Source organism: Protopterus annectens, chromosome 16.part0 (genome assembly GCF_019279795.1).
Source record: "Protopterus annectens isolate FY-2018-M chromosome 16.part0, PAN1.0, whole genome shotgun sequence".
NCBI classification, from domain to species: Eukaryota; Metazoa; Chordata; order Ceratodontiformes; family Protopteridae; genus Protopterus; species Protopterus annectens.
The window spans coordinates 743,262,320-743,276,737 of record NC_056750.1 but is presented as its reverse complement, the minus strand read 5'-3'; the positions used below and the strand labels follow the sequence as shown (position 1 = coordinate 743,276,737).

The 14,418-nt window shown below is 42.1% G+C and overlaps 1 protein-coding gene across 4 annotated transcripts in view; it reads right to left on the bottom strand.

The window, feature by feature from the left end:
* Nucleotides 1-14,418, bottom strand: part of ASTN2 (astrotactin 2) — a 7,150,955-nt gene that overhangs the window by 4,381,885 nt on the left and 2,754,652 nt on the right. The gene's annotated exons all lie outside the window — the stretch shown is intronic.

The window sequence follows — 14,418 nt, the reverse complement described above, 5'->3', positions numbered from 1 at the left end:
ATAGTTTTAAGAGGTTACAAGTTTCATTTCCATACCTTGCCAAAACCAAATGGATGGCCGGACCTGCTAAAGCATCAATGTGCAAAGGCTCAGAAGCAAGTTCAGTCCCTCATGGCAATGAGGGCCATTGTACTGGTACCAAACACAGAAATAGGGCAAGGTTTTTATTCAAGGCTTTTCCTGGTTCCCAGGAAGGAAAACACATGGACACCAATCCTGGACCTCTCAGTACTATACACCTTTCTGGACATTCCTAAATTCAAAATGCTCACTTCTGCAGCAGCTGCTGCCCATGTTGAGCAAGAACGCTTGGATGGTGACTTTGGACTTAAAAGAAACTTACCTGCATATTCCTATCAGGCAGGAATGCAGAAGGTACCTCAGATTCAAAGCGGGCTCGAAACATTACCAGTTCTCTACACTGCCCTTTGGCTTATCTACTGTGCCCAGGGTCTTTACCAAGTGCCTGGCTCCAGAATGGCATTTTGCAGACAGAAGGGAATTCAAATATACCCTTATCTGGACGATTGTCTCATTCAAGTGGACAACAAGGAGACTTTACGTCAGCATCTGGTTTTTGTGCAACATCTTCTCAGGTGTCTAGGGTTTACAGTGAACCTAAAGAAATCAAACCTAGTACCCACTCAACAGATTACTTTCCTGGGTGCTCTTTTGAGCACTACAACCCAGATGGCTTACTTGACACCACACAAAAAAGTGCAACTGGCTTCCTCTTTCAAAAACCTGGCTGCAAAGAGTCAACTAACTGCAAGAAAAATTCTGCAGGCTTTGGGTTACATGGCATCCTGCATTCTGCTAATACCATATGCAAGACTGCATATGAGGAAAATACAGTAGTACCTCAAGAGTGTATGGTCTCAGCATTGTCACAGTTTGTAAACAGTGATCACAATTCTGCCTTGCCTCCAGCGGGAATTTCTTTGGTGGGCCGAGGCCTGTCTCCAGAATAAAGGAAAGCCTTTCTGTCCCACTCCAGCCAATCAAGTGATAATGACGGATGCTTCGGACTATGCATGGGGAGCCCACATCAAGGAAAATGTCTTCAGGGTGCCTGGACAGAGGGCCAAATGCACCTGCACATAAATTTGAAGGAAATGCTAGCTGTACAGAGTGCTCTGACAGCTTTCAAAGATCTCATTCTACCAGGACAATTACTGATAAAGACAGACAACACTACAGTGATGTGGCACATAAACATGCAGGGAGGCTCCCACTCTTACCCCCTGTGCAGACTGGCCATGACTCTGTGGAACACAGCACTGGCCTCCAAGGTGGATTTACAAGCACACTTTCTGCCAGGAAAAGACAACTCTCTGGCAGACAGTCTAAGCAGAAATCTCTCAGATCCACAAGAATGGATGTTGGATGTTCAAGTATTCAGGATAACAGAGGCATGGGGGTGCCCGAACATAGATCTCTTTGCATCTCCCCTAAGCCACCAGCTTCAAACATTCTGCACGAGGACTTACCATGAACAGGCATGGAAATTGGATGCTCTTTCATTCAGTTAGAAAAACCTCTCAGTGTATGCTGTTCCCCCATTGCCCCTTCTACCAAGGGTACTTCTGAAGATCAAACAGGACAAACCAAATATGATTCTTCTGGCTCCCAACTGGCCTCGACAATTCTGGTATTCAACCCTGATGTACTTGGCTCAGGGTCCACCCTGGATTCTACCACAAGTTCCACATCTACTGTCTCAGCAAGACGGCTGGATCCTGCACAGTCATGTCAAAACATTGAATCTAGCGGCCTGTCGGATCCAGGGGCTATAAACAATTCTACCCTTACCAAACAGGTAATGGATGTAATTCTTGAGGCTAGAAGGCCCAGCACCAGAAAATCTTATGCAGGAAAATGGAAAAGATTTTGCATTTGGAATCAGGCCCAGGGTTTTGATACTACAGTTCCAAACATCCCTCTGATTTCACAATACCTAACAGAGATGTTGCATAAGGGCCTTTTTCATCTATCAGAATACATGCCTCGGCTATTTCTGCACACTACAATACGGATCCCCCTCTTTTTTCTCATCCATTACTTAAACAATATCTCAGGGGGGCAAAGAATATTAGGCCACTTAGAAGTGCTCCAGTTCCCACTTGGTATCTCAATTATGTTTTGGAAAAACTTACTCTACCCCCTTTTGAGCCTGCGGCTACCACAGATTTAAAGTTTTTATCTTGGAAAACTGCTCTTCTTTTAGCAATAACCTATGCTAGAAGGGTCCCGGAGTTACAAGCACTCATGTTTGTGGAACCCTTCATTATTTTTCATCAGGACAGGGTTTCCCTGAGGACTAATCCCACTTTTATGCCTAAGGTGGTTTCTAAGGTAGCCTTGAATCAGACTATTCATTTACCTACCTTCTATTCTAATCCTCAAAATGAAGAAGAGAGAATTTTGCATTCTTTACACATTCACAGGCAGCTTCGCTTTTAACTGGACAGGACCAAGTTTTTTAGGAAAATGGACCAATTGTTTGTAGGCTATGCTGCTACATCACAAGGAAAAGCAATCACTAAACAAACTATTTCTAAGTGGATTGCCCACTGCATCAGATTCTGTTATTCTCATCATGGCAGACCAGTTCCTATTAACATTAGGACACATTCTACCAGAGCTGCTGCTACTTCAGCAGCCTTCCTCGGTGGAGTTCCTACCAAAGAAATCTTCAAAGCTGCTACTTGGAGTTCTGTGCATACCTTTTCTAAGCACTACACCCTCCCTCTCTACTCTAAACCTAGGGCTGGCTTTGCCTCTGCAGTCCTGCAGGGCCTTGTGGCCACCCCTTCTGTACCTTCTCCAGCCACCCTTTCTTAGCTTTGGGATTCAACCCTACAGTAATGACTGCAACAGTAAACCACGATGAACATAGTACAGTTGTGTACTCTAACCATAAATGTAGATGTTTGAGTGTGTTCACTGTTGCAGTCTGGGTTACCCTCCCTCCTATCCCCTCTTCTGCTGTGTTTCCTTTATACTTCTCTTCCTCTGAGGTATATGTGCTGATGATTTTTAGATATGTTATACTTTTATGCATGCTTATTCTTCTGTCTAAGCTATTGGCCTGTTTTTGGGCACCTGACATCTGGGGCAAGAAAAACTGAGGAAAATGGCGCCAGCTGAGGCCTTTATACCCCTGGCGCTCTGACGTCAGGGAAGGAGCGACCTCAGATGACGTCAGACCCAGACTTTGGGACTCTGGCCGATCGACAGCTGCTGCCAGCAGGAAGAACCCTACAGTAATGACTGCAACAGTGAACACACTTGAACATCTACATTTATGGTAAGAGTACACAACTGTACTTTTCCCTACTTCAGCACAAAAACAAAAATTTGGTCACAGGGAATATGAAAGAAAACCACTCTAAACAAATGCAGTATGCCAAAAAACTATGATGCCTGAGTCTTTTATAAAACTAAATGACAGTAAATGTGAAAAATAAATCCAAAGAAATGCAACCAAGAAGACTTTGTGTCTTTTGGCTTTTCCCGATTAGGGGTCGCAACAGCGGAACTCCGGCCCGCTAATGATTGGCAGTAGAGTTTTAAGTGCTGGCTTGCCGGGCCTAACGCACAACCTTCAATGAAGGAACAAATGGTAAAAAATATGAGTAAGTGAAAGCTTTGTTCTTGAGCTAAAAATAAAAATCACTGAGCAAAATTAGACATTTGCTTAGAACAAATGCCGCCTAACAAGCCATTTACTAACATTATCAGCAGGATACAGTCTGATGTACGTGAGCCAAGAGCTGATTCTAATAAATACATATAAAAAGCAAGACATCTAGGGTTCCATGAGCAATAGAAAACATACCTCAGCAAAAATGAAACTTTCCCTAATGACTGAATTCTCATAGCACAATACTTTAGTACAGAAATTGTATTTTTCTTTACTGTATTACTTTAGAGATTTGAAGTTATTTTCCTACAGTGTGGAAAAGCATTTTATCTCCCACATAATTCATTTTTTTAACTTTTAAATATACAAAGTGTTGACTGTCAAAACTTAAAATAGTCACTCAGATCGTTTACTGTTATTAATCTAACCTGAAAATTGACTATGCGAGAGGAAAAAGATCAGATCAGGCACAGGTCTACTTGAAGGTAAAAAAGGCATTGTTAAATGTTTTATAGGCTGTCCTATATTATTGTTAGGCTCTGTTGAGTTTTTAATCACAAGAAAAAAAAATGAAATCACTTGTAGCAAGCTGGCCAACTGAAAGGCATATATTATCCAGACAAATCATGAAAACACTGGGTAAAACCATGCAGCAGGGGCTTTTATCAAGTAAGCATTCATAGGTGCCTTTTGCATAGGCCAGCTATGTAGCTGTCTAGGGTACCTTGCTTCTAGAGGCATGCCTTCCATATTTATTTATTTATTTATTTATTTATTTATTTTTAGAGCAGTGAAATAATCTATTTGCTATTAAAAATAAATAATTAGTGCAACTTTGTTAAAAAAAACATGCCTGCAATATGACGTGCTCCACTTGCCTTGACCGTTCAAGACATGATGTGTCACAAACTTTGAAAGGTCACAGAGAATACACCCCAACACCGTATACTGTTGAAATGTAGGCATAAAGCCCTGCCAGTAAGTATCAAGGACAGACTGTACTTCTGAAAAGTAGAAATAACAAGCTCGCTAACACTTGTTATGTAGTGATCACTGCTCAATAAAACAAAAGGGAGAGTCACAGCTACCTACACAGACAGCACACACACACAAACTGAAAATAGTAACAAACAACTACAAATGAGGTGTTATGTTATTGGAGACAGCACATTCCAAACTGCAATAAGTCTAATAAATGGTTAAATGACTCACAAAAGTGAGCAGCTGCTGCCCTTTCTGCAGTGTGTACCACAAATGTTGTATATAGGTTCATAGGCAAGTATCAGGATAGCAGTCCTTGCAGGCCATTTTAAGCCTAAACAATTTCTTTCACAGGTGAGAATCAAACCCTGTAACTTGGATCTGTGAGGTAAACTCCTTAAACATCCTTAAAATATCTGTGTTGCATGGTGGGTTAATACAGTGAACTTCAGGTGTGATGGGATTGGGTTTGAAACTTGGCAGAGGTGTTTATTTGGGGTGAATGGTATAATGGGGTCAGGTTGTTTACCTTAAAAAGATTACACCAACCCCCAACTCAGCAGTGTGAAGACTGCAGTATCAACAGACTGGGACACCCTGTTCCTTGGTATTGTCCTTGTGATGCAGTGCAATGCAGATGCTGGTGGTTTGCTGCTTTGCATTTGAGCACTGGATTAATTCTTTACAAGTTTTTCTGTACCAGGCTGTGTTTTCTGGATTAGGTTGAATTAAAGCAGTTTTTGCTTCTGACAATCATAACTGGTAGATCACACCAAATTCTTCAGCGATGTGATGTCTGTGTCTTGCTATTGTGCAAGTCACTCTAAAATGAACTTCAGACCATCAATAATCCCCAAGATAGATACACCTCCAGATTGGTTAGAAAGCATGATTGATTAACTGGAGATAATTCAGGTGGAATTAACTGTTAGTAAGACACCTATTCAAATCATTGTCAACTACAGGACCCCCTCCATGAATCAGAACCACCTACTCTCCCTATTTGGACCCACTTGAGTCTATCAAGATACATCTGAACACCACAGTTTTGGGCTACTTAACTACCCATCCATTGACTGGGGAAATTACTTGTGCACAAACTCACTTGTCCAAAGGTTCCTTAATTTCATTAACGCCAATGCCCTGGACCAGCTAGCTGACATTTCCGCAAGGCGGTGACAACATACTGGGCCTGGTGCTTACCAATTATGGGAAACTACTGTAGCACCCCCACTGGGAGGTCTTCCCTGTTGAGATCTAATCACAAATCACTCTCATTTGAAGTAACTATCACACGTGACAACCCCCCCCCCCCCAGCAGCAACTAAACTAAAAACATTTTACAAAGCAGATTATAACTTCTTTTGGAATGGTGTAAATAGCTTCACTGCACCTCCCCTCTCAGATGGAACTGGCAACTATGCCTAGTTCTACACAAATTTTTATACAAACCCCTAAACAACTGCACTGACTCAGCTGTTATCTGACAGGCGCAAAACAAGTATGTCAAGGAAAAGCAAACCTTTCTGGTGGACAAGTGCCATTAATAGGCTTTACAATAAGAGGAAGAAATTGCTGTCTAAGAGTAAGAGGGAGTGAGCTCTAAACTGGAAGCACTCCCTTCCTCAGCTTAAACAAGCAAAACTAGTGAAGTCCTCCAAAGCTAACTATGAACCCAAATTAGCTTCCCCAACTAAGGACAACCATAAGGCATTCTTTAGTTGCATCCAACCACATATTTGTGTTGAAATGGTAGTTAATGATACCACATATACCAAGCCTGTGGACATTGCAAACCTGTTAGCTGACAGGTTCTATGAAAACTTCACTCCCCTGTCCCCGCCACACTTACCCCAAGACATCCCTACCACCTGTTCTCTACCTTGCATCTCTAAAGAGCAGGTCATGAATGCCCTCTCCAAGGTTAAAATCACAGCATCCATGGGATCTGATAACATCACAGGCTGCGTCCTACATGGGCTCAAACAAGAATTAGCAATGCCATTGGGTACTCTTTTCAGTCATAGTTTAAACACTGGTTTCATCTCAGCTGAATGGAAAAATACCACCATAGTCCCCTTGCACAAAGGTGGTGCTTCCACTGACCCCAGAAACTATAGACTTATTAGCCTGACTAGGCCTATCTGTAAGGCTGTGGCAAGAATTATCATGGACCTTATCAACAAAGATATTAGTAATCTCCAAACACTTGATCCTAATCAATTTGGATTTATCCAAGAGAGATCATGCCTGTCAAACCTGGTGGACTTCTTTGAGACAGTCACCAAGGCCCTTGATGAGGGAAATCTGTAAATACAACCTATCTAGACTTAGCAAAGGCTTTTGACACTATCCCCAACTCAGAAATAATTGACCAACTCACCCAGCTAGGTTTCAGCCTATATATCACTAAATGGGTCATTAAGTGGCTCACTGATAGAACTCATATAGTCAAAATAGGGGAATCTACCTCCAACATCAGACCTGTAAACCAGTGGTGCTCCACGGGGATCAGTCCCTGAGACCTCTACTGTTTGCAATCTATTTCTCTGAAGTGCAAGCTAAAACTAAAGGTCTGTGGCTGACAAAGTTTACTGATTTCCACAAACGGGGAGTGGTCATAGAATCTCCAAATGATATGAACATCTTACATGAGGGTCTTAAACAAATGATTGGTGCCAAAGTCATGGCCTTAAACTCAATGCAAACAGAATGTATTACCATAACATTCGTTAAGAGCGATGTTCCTGCTAACTACCATATCAATAACACCACCCTAAGAAAATACTCAGTGGTGAGAGAGTTGGGCACACAGGCTGACAGCAACCATACATTTGATCAACATTTCACCACAATAAAAAGAAGGGCATTCTGTATTGCTCATGTCATAAATAAGGGCATTGCCTCAAGAAAAAATTTATTATAACCTCCCTGTACTGTTCTCTCATCAGGCAAATAACAGAGTAGAATGCCCCCTTTGGTATGTACCTTTCCAAGCACCTGCAGCAATTGGAAAGACCACAAAGGTTCCCCACAAGCAAAATTCAAGGTCTACAGCATCTGTCCTTTGAGGATCATCTGAAATCACTCTCACTCTATTCTGTTTCATACAGACTCCTCAGAGGCAATGGAAATTTTTGGCCCTTTTTTGGAAATGCTGCATGTCCGTAAGTCAAATGGACCATGGGTTACTTTCTCTAATGGCCTTAACCTGGTATATGACATTAATAGAACCTGCTGGATGGACAGATGTGTCTTCCAGAGGTTACCATAACCTTTGGAACAGATTCCCACTTCATTTCAAGCAGAGCACCTCATTGACCCTCTTCAAACGCAGTCTAGACAAATGCATGCCTAACCATAAACTCACATATATAGGTTCATAGGTTCATAGGTTAGTACTAAGCTAACTGCCCTTGCGAGCCATTTTAAGCCTAGCCAATTATCCCTTGTGAGACTTGAACCATGCACCTTGTGTTTGAAAGGCAAACACTTTAACCATTAGGCCACCCTCCCAACCCCAGGAGTTCCACCTATGTCCCTCTTGGACAGGGGTGATAGGTGCTGAACATGGAAATAAGGGTAAAACTTGGCTCAGCTTGTAAAGGCCCTAGGATCATTAGCTTAGTAGCCTCCTATGATCTTAAGACCGAATTTCTTCTTTTAGGTTCATAGGTTGGTACTGGGCTATCTGCACGAAGGCATATATTAGCCCAGCCACGTTATGCAGTATTCACCGCCCCTTTAGTAGTTCCCTAGACCCTTGTACTAGCAGCTAGTACCCTTGGCCGCTATCTAGTAGTGCTGTTGGTGTGATCCCCATTGTGAACTTTCTGTTACCCATCCACTCATCAAGGTTCCTCTTGAAGAGTGATATTGAGGGGCTCTGTCTTATGTAGATCGGGACCCTGTTCCATAGTAAGGGAAGTCTCTGTGAAGGGAATATATCCCTCCAGCATGTTCTATTCATTGTTGTGTTGAGGTTTATATCCCTAGAGTGTGTAGCTCGAGTAGATTTGGTTTTGCTAAGATGGAGCATGTTCAACAATTCTGGGTTGGACATGGCTCTGTACGTTAGACAGATATCACTTCTGAGAAAGTGGTATGCAACAGAGAACAATCTTAGCTTTTTCAATCGTGCTGCATAGGGCAACTGTTTGAAGCCAGTAATCCTCTTGGTTAGGTACCTCTGTGGTCTCTCCAGCTGCTGGAGATGTCTAGCCAGGTACATTCCAATTGGTGCATTGTACTCAATAATGGGTCTGATGAGGGAAGAGTAGAGGGGCACCATTACATCCTTAGATCTTGATGCAAACCCTTTCATGATCAGATGGGTCACATAGAAGGATTTTCTAACCACTTTGGCAACATGGTTATCAAAGGAAAGCTGACTATCTACTTGGGTCCCTAGATCCCTTATTTCTTCAGATTTCAGGGGATTACCTCCTATGTTGTAGTTTGCGGGTACTCTGTTTTTTCCAAGGGGGATTACTATGCATTTAGCTTGAGACCAATTCTTTGACACCATGCATCAGTCTCATTTAGGCCCTTCTGGAGGATCTGCATGTCAGCCGGAGACTCTATTATAGCACCCAGTTTGCAGTTGTCTGCAAACTTAGTCAGCCACAGCCATTCCGTGCTTGCCTGTACTTCTGAAAAGTATATGCCAAACAGGAGGGGCCTCAGGACAGAGCCCTGAGGCACACCACTCATTACTGGTCTGGATTCGGACATAGATCCTGCTACTCTTACTTTATGGGATCTGTCTGAGAGCCAGTTTGTGATCCATCTTGTGACAAAGGTTTATGCCTAGGCTGGTGAGCTTATCAATAATACCTGAATGGGGAATGGTGTCAAATGCTTTAGCAAGGTCAAGGTAAGCCGTGTGTACCTTCTTTCCCTTATCTATAGCCTGAGTAACTGTCTCAAAGAAATCCACCAGGTTCAGCAGGCATGATCTGCCCTTGACGAAGCCGAACTGTGTGGGGTCCAGCGACTGGAGGTTCCCAATCTCTCCATTTATGAGTTCCATAATGATTCGCTCCACAGCCTTACAGATCAGACTGGTTAGGCTTATTGGTCAGTAGTTCCCAGGGTCAGTTGTGGCCCCACCCTTGTGAAGCGGGACCACCGTTGCCGTGCAGCATTCTATGGGCACATATCCTGTGGAGAGGGTGAGACTGAACAGGGTATTAAAATGCGGGGTTAATTCCTTTTGGAGCTCACATATGACAGCCTGGGACACCATCTGCTCCCATGAAGGCAGTGTTTTTAGCTGTAGATAGTCTTGTTAACCAACGTATCAGTAATAATTGGACTTGCACAATCCCCTGGAATGGTAATAGGCCCTGTAGGTGGTGGTGGGGGGGGATTTGCACTGAACCTGTCAGCCAAGATGTTGGCAATGTCAGAAGGGTCAGTGTATTTTGTTCCATTTTGTACTAGCTCAGAACAGACCTGAGCGTTGCCATTTAGGTTTTTTTTTTTTATGGTTATTCTTGGCATCCTTGGCAACTTTCTTTTCAAAATTAGCTTTGGTTGACTTGATGAGGGCCCTCAATTTCTTACTAATGTTGATCAGGGATGATTTTTCTACTTGAAATTTGGCCTTTTTTTTGTATAAGTCTCCTCCTTTTATTGTAAGGTTTGCTTATGGCTGGGGTCCACCAGACTGGTTTCTTCTTGCTTGAGGAAGGAGTCTTGGTTTTATTTGGGATAGCATGGTCCATGCAATCCTGAAGATGTACATAAAGTGCCTTGGTGTAGGATTCCGCATCCTGGATATCATTATCCTTCTGCAAGGGAATAGTGAAGCTTTCCACTTCGGATGCAAGTAGTTTGAAGTTTGCTTTGGAAAGGTTTTTGACTGTGGTTTCTTTGACTGAAGGAGGTGGAGGGGTGAGGATGTCCAGGGTTATCAGTTTGTGGTCGGATCTGACCAAGGAAGGAGTGATAATGGGTGGGGTACAATGGGTGCCCATATTTGTGATGATTAAATCCAATATGTTGTCCCCTCTAGTGAGGGAACATACTAGTTGTTCAAGGGCATTTGAATTTATAAATTCTATGACTCGCTGAGCATAGGAGTTGGAACATTGGTAGTTCGCCCAGTCTATACCAGGGTAGTTGAAATCACCCACAATTATGGTGTTGGGTAGGACCTTTATATTTTCCAATGTCTCAAGGAATGCAGAGTGAGCATCTTGGGACATGGTGGGCGATCTATAACCGGCTACGAATTGAAATGTGGTTTTGCCTGCTGATAGTTGTGCATGGATGATCTCTGGGGCATCATGCTGCGCTACTAACCTGGAGATATGGGTATCCTTGATGAATTTGGATACACCTCCACCCTTTGTACTGCGATCCGGTAACTGAGGCCGGAAGGTATGATATGAATTGTAACCTGGCAGTGCTGGGGGGCTCTCGAGTCTTGAACCAGGTTTCCATCACTGCACAAACATCAATTTTCTCCATGCTGAGGAGAGTCTCGAGTGTGTGCATTTTGAGGTTGAGACTTCTGGCGTTGAGTAGCATTACCCTTAGTTTTTGTTTACCTGTGCTGGTTACGGTGGTTGGTTTGTCCTTTGAGCCTTGCCTAAAAAAGGCACTATGGGGACGGCAAGAGCCTTGGCCAGTATTCGAAAACCTAGGTGTGACAGGTGCAACCCATCTCTGGCAAAACAGCGAGGCTCGTCTATCATGTCATCCCAGGCAGACAGACACTGGATCCCCTTAGAATGACACCAGAAGCTTAGCCAATTGTTGAAATTGATAATTTTGTCTTTGTATTGTGGTATCATTCTAGGTGAAGGTAGTATGCTACTCAAGGTCAGGGTCATACCAGCTTGGGCTAAATGATCAGAGAGCTCCTCAATGTCTCTTTTCAAGTAGTCCAGGGAGGTATGTCTTAGATCATTCACACCAACATGTACAATGACAGCATCATACTTGTACTTGTTCTGGAGTAACCTAAGTGCCTGTGTTATGTGGCGGATCCGAGCACCCAACAGGCAGCTGACAGTAACCTTCTCCTTGTTCAGACTGGTGAGTGGAACATCCGTGTGCCTTACTATAGAGTCTCCTATTACTAGCATGTTAGGTATGGTGTTTTGCCTTAAGGGCTGTTGGGAGGCACACTGCTGAGGTTAATTATGTGTTTTCTGGCTTGTGTTTGGGGGTGAAAGTTGCTTGCTTGTCTGCTTTGGAGGGCACTGTTTCTTTTTCAGATTGGTACCTAGTGCCTCCGATTATGTTTTTGTGTATTTATGCGTATGATTTGCCGGTGCTTGTTTTGTAGATTCATGTGTGACAGGTGGTGTGATGCAAGTGTGTCCCTTATCCTCTTGACTGTCTGTTACAGTCATGGGTTGAGAGCGCTTAGCCTCCAGTCTGGCTGTGTATTTGCATCTCTCACAAGTGTTTGTGTCTAGAGGTAAGAGAAGAGGGTTGTCTGTATACATGAGGCAGTTCTAACATGCCTCAGGATGCCCAATTCCACCAGATGAACTGGAGAGTACACCTGAAGCTGACCTCTGGACATGCTTTGAAGAGTAAATTGAACTTAAGTCCTGCGGACGATCAAGGGTCTTATGCTATATTATAATAGTGCTGTCTAGGAAATTTGGAGAATAATAGTGCTGTCTAGGAGATTAGGACAAGTGCTGATTTCTGTTTTGCAAGTGCTGCAATAAGAGCAGCTGATCTGAAGCACTTGAGTTGAAGCTTGCCTAGTTCTAAGGGAAAATTTACAGTGCAGACTTTGTCGGGCCGGGAATAGTATACCCCAGCTAACTGACGCTGCCCAACGCTGCTCAGTGCACATGACCGCGCAAAAAGAGAGTTGCAGGGTTTTTCCACTAGATAAGTGAGGAAATTTTCTCTAAGCAAGTGAGAAAAGTAAGTACAAAAACTGTTTTCCTCTGGGTAATGAGGAAGATAGAGTGCTATAGAAATTAGTAGCTTATTTAGTGCTTACAAGTTCTGAACAAGTGTGGCGCATGAACAAGCAAATTTAAGTGCTAAAACTAAGAATCTGTATCTGCACTAAATGAGTTACAGGACAGAAACAAGTGCAAATACAGGCTTTCAAATCAAAAAGTTGAGAGAGATGGAAGAGATTGCCCAAACAGCCAATAACTATAAATTCTGGGCTAGAACCACTACTTATGTGGTAGACAGGTTACCTAGTGCTTACCACTCCCACTGATAAGCTAGAAGGCTTCCCTCCAACACAGAAAGGCTAAGGGGAATCAGAAGCTTACATACAGTCCTGGATACAGCAAATCTGTATCTGGATCACTAGTTACAGGAAAGGTAGGAAAACAGGCTTACAGTTTTTTTTTTTTTTTTTTTTACAGAAAAGTAGCAAAAACAGTAGTAAAAAACAATTCACATGCAGTGCAAGCTAGCACACAAGTATGCAGCAATATTAGATCAAACATAGTTTAAAAAATGCAATTAAATTAAAAAGGACTAAAAGCAAGTGCAGAAAGAGTTTATTAGGTAGAATGTAGTAAACAGATGGGACGGGGGAAGTGTCCCCAGATCAAATCTACAGTGGGACGGGCAGCTGCAAAAGCCACCAAATTTAAACTACAAACCAAAAATAGGGAGGGTGGGGAACAGTTTCAACAGAGATCTAAGCAAAAACTAACAGTACAAACTTTAAAACCAAAAAAATATTCTCAGCTCTGTATATTTGCAAATCAGTCTCTCAGAACAGTGAGACAACAGTTTCAACACAGATCTAAGCAACAATTAAACTCTATAACCAAAAATATATATATATTCAGCTCTGTATAATTGCAGATAAAATGATCTAATGATGATTTTAATCATATTTTTGTTGAGGTCATCAGTGGATGTAAAGGTTGTTAAAAAAAAAAATAAAATAAAATGCACCTCATAGCACATACAACCACCATGGCAGTTATTTCCATCACTATCGATACAGTCTAGCCTTAGAGTGTTTTGTAATGATTCTGGAAAAACAAAGTTGAAGGGAAAGGACTGAATTCCTTCTCTTAACCTTGATTTTGTGTTCAGTGCATCTCTGGATGTTTAAAGTTAAAAGTCAAAAAGACAGCACTTATGTGAAAACAAGACTGCTAAGGTATGAACCACACCTGTTGAAACATGACTTCAAACGGCTCAGGTAGCTGCAAGGATGCATGTTGCTGTGACAGCTGTAGTCATGTGCTTGCACAAGTCAGGTGAGTGTGTTTGTACTGCATATAATGCTCTTTCATGGATTTCTGAAGATGAAAAGTACAATGAATAGTCGTGTGTGTAACAGAAGTAATATGATTCATAGAGCTCTTTGCCAAAATCTCATTTGTGCATGAAATTTGTAATTTTGCCTACATATGAGAAATTAATGTTACTTATGAAATTTAGATTTTATGTCAGTTACATCAGACTGCACTGCATGTTACTAATCATCTCTATCAGTATTACAGCTAAAAGTAACACTTTGTCTGTCCGAGACTAAGAATTAAAAAAAAAATGCAAACCATAATTTCAAAGCATAAATATTCATAAGAAGAAGTATACTGTCTATTATTTCTACCCAGCATGGAAAAATGGGTGAATGGAGATAAAATGCCTGAAGCACACGAATATATGCCCGATCTCAAATGAGGATGGTTATTTGTATACATCAATTGCATAATTAAAAATGACTGAAAAAATATCTAAACTTGATAAAACATCACACTCTCCATACAGTGCAGAGACTGACAGAAGTAAAAGCACAAATATATGGAAAGTGAGGTTACAAAAGAGTAGGG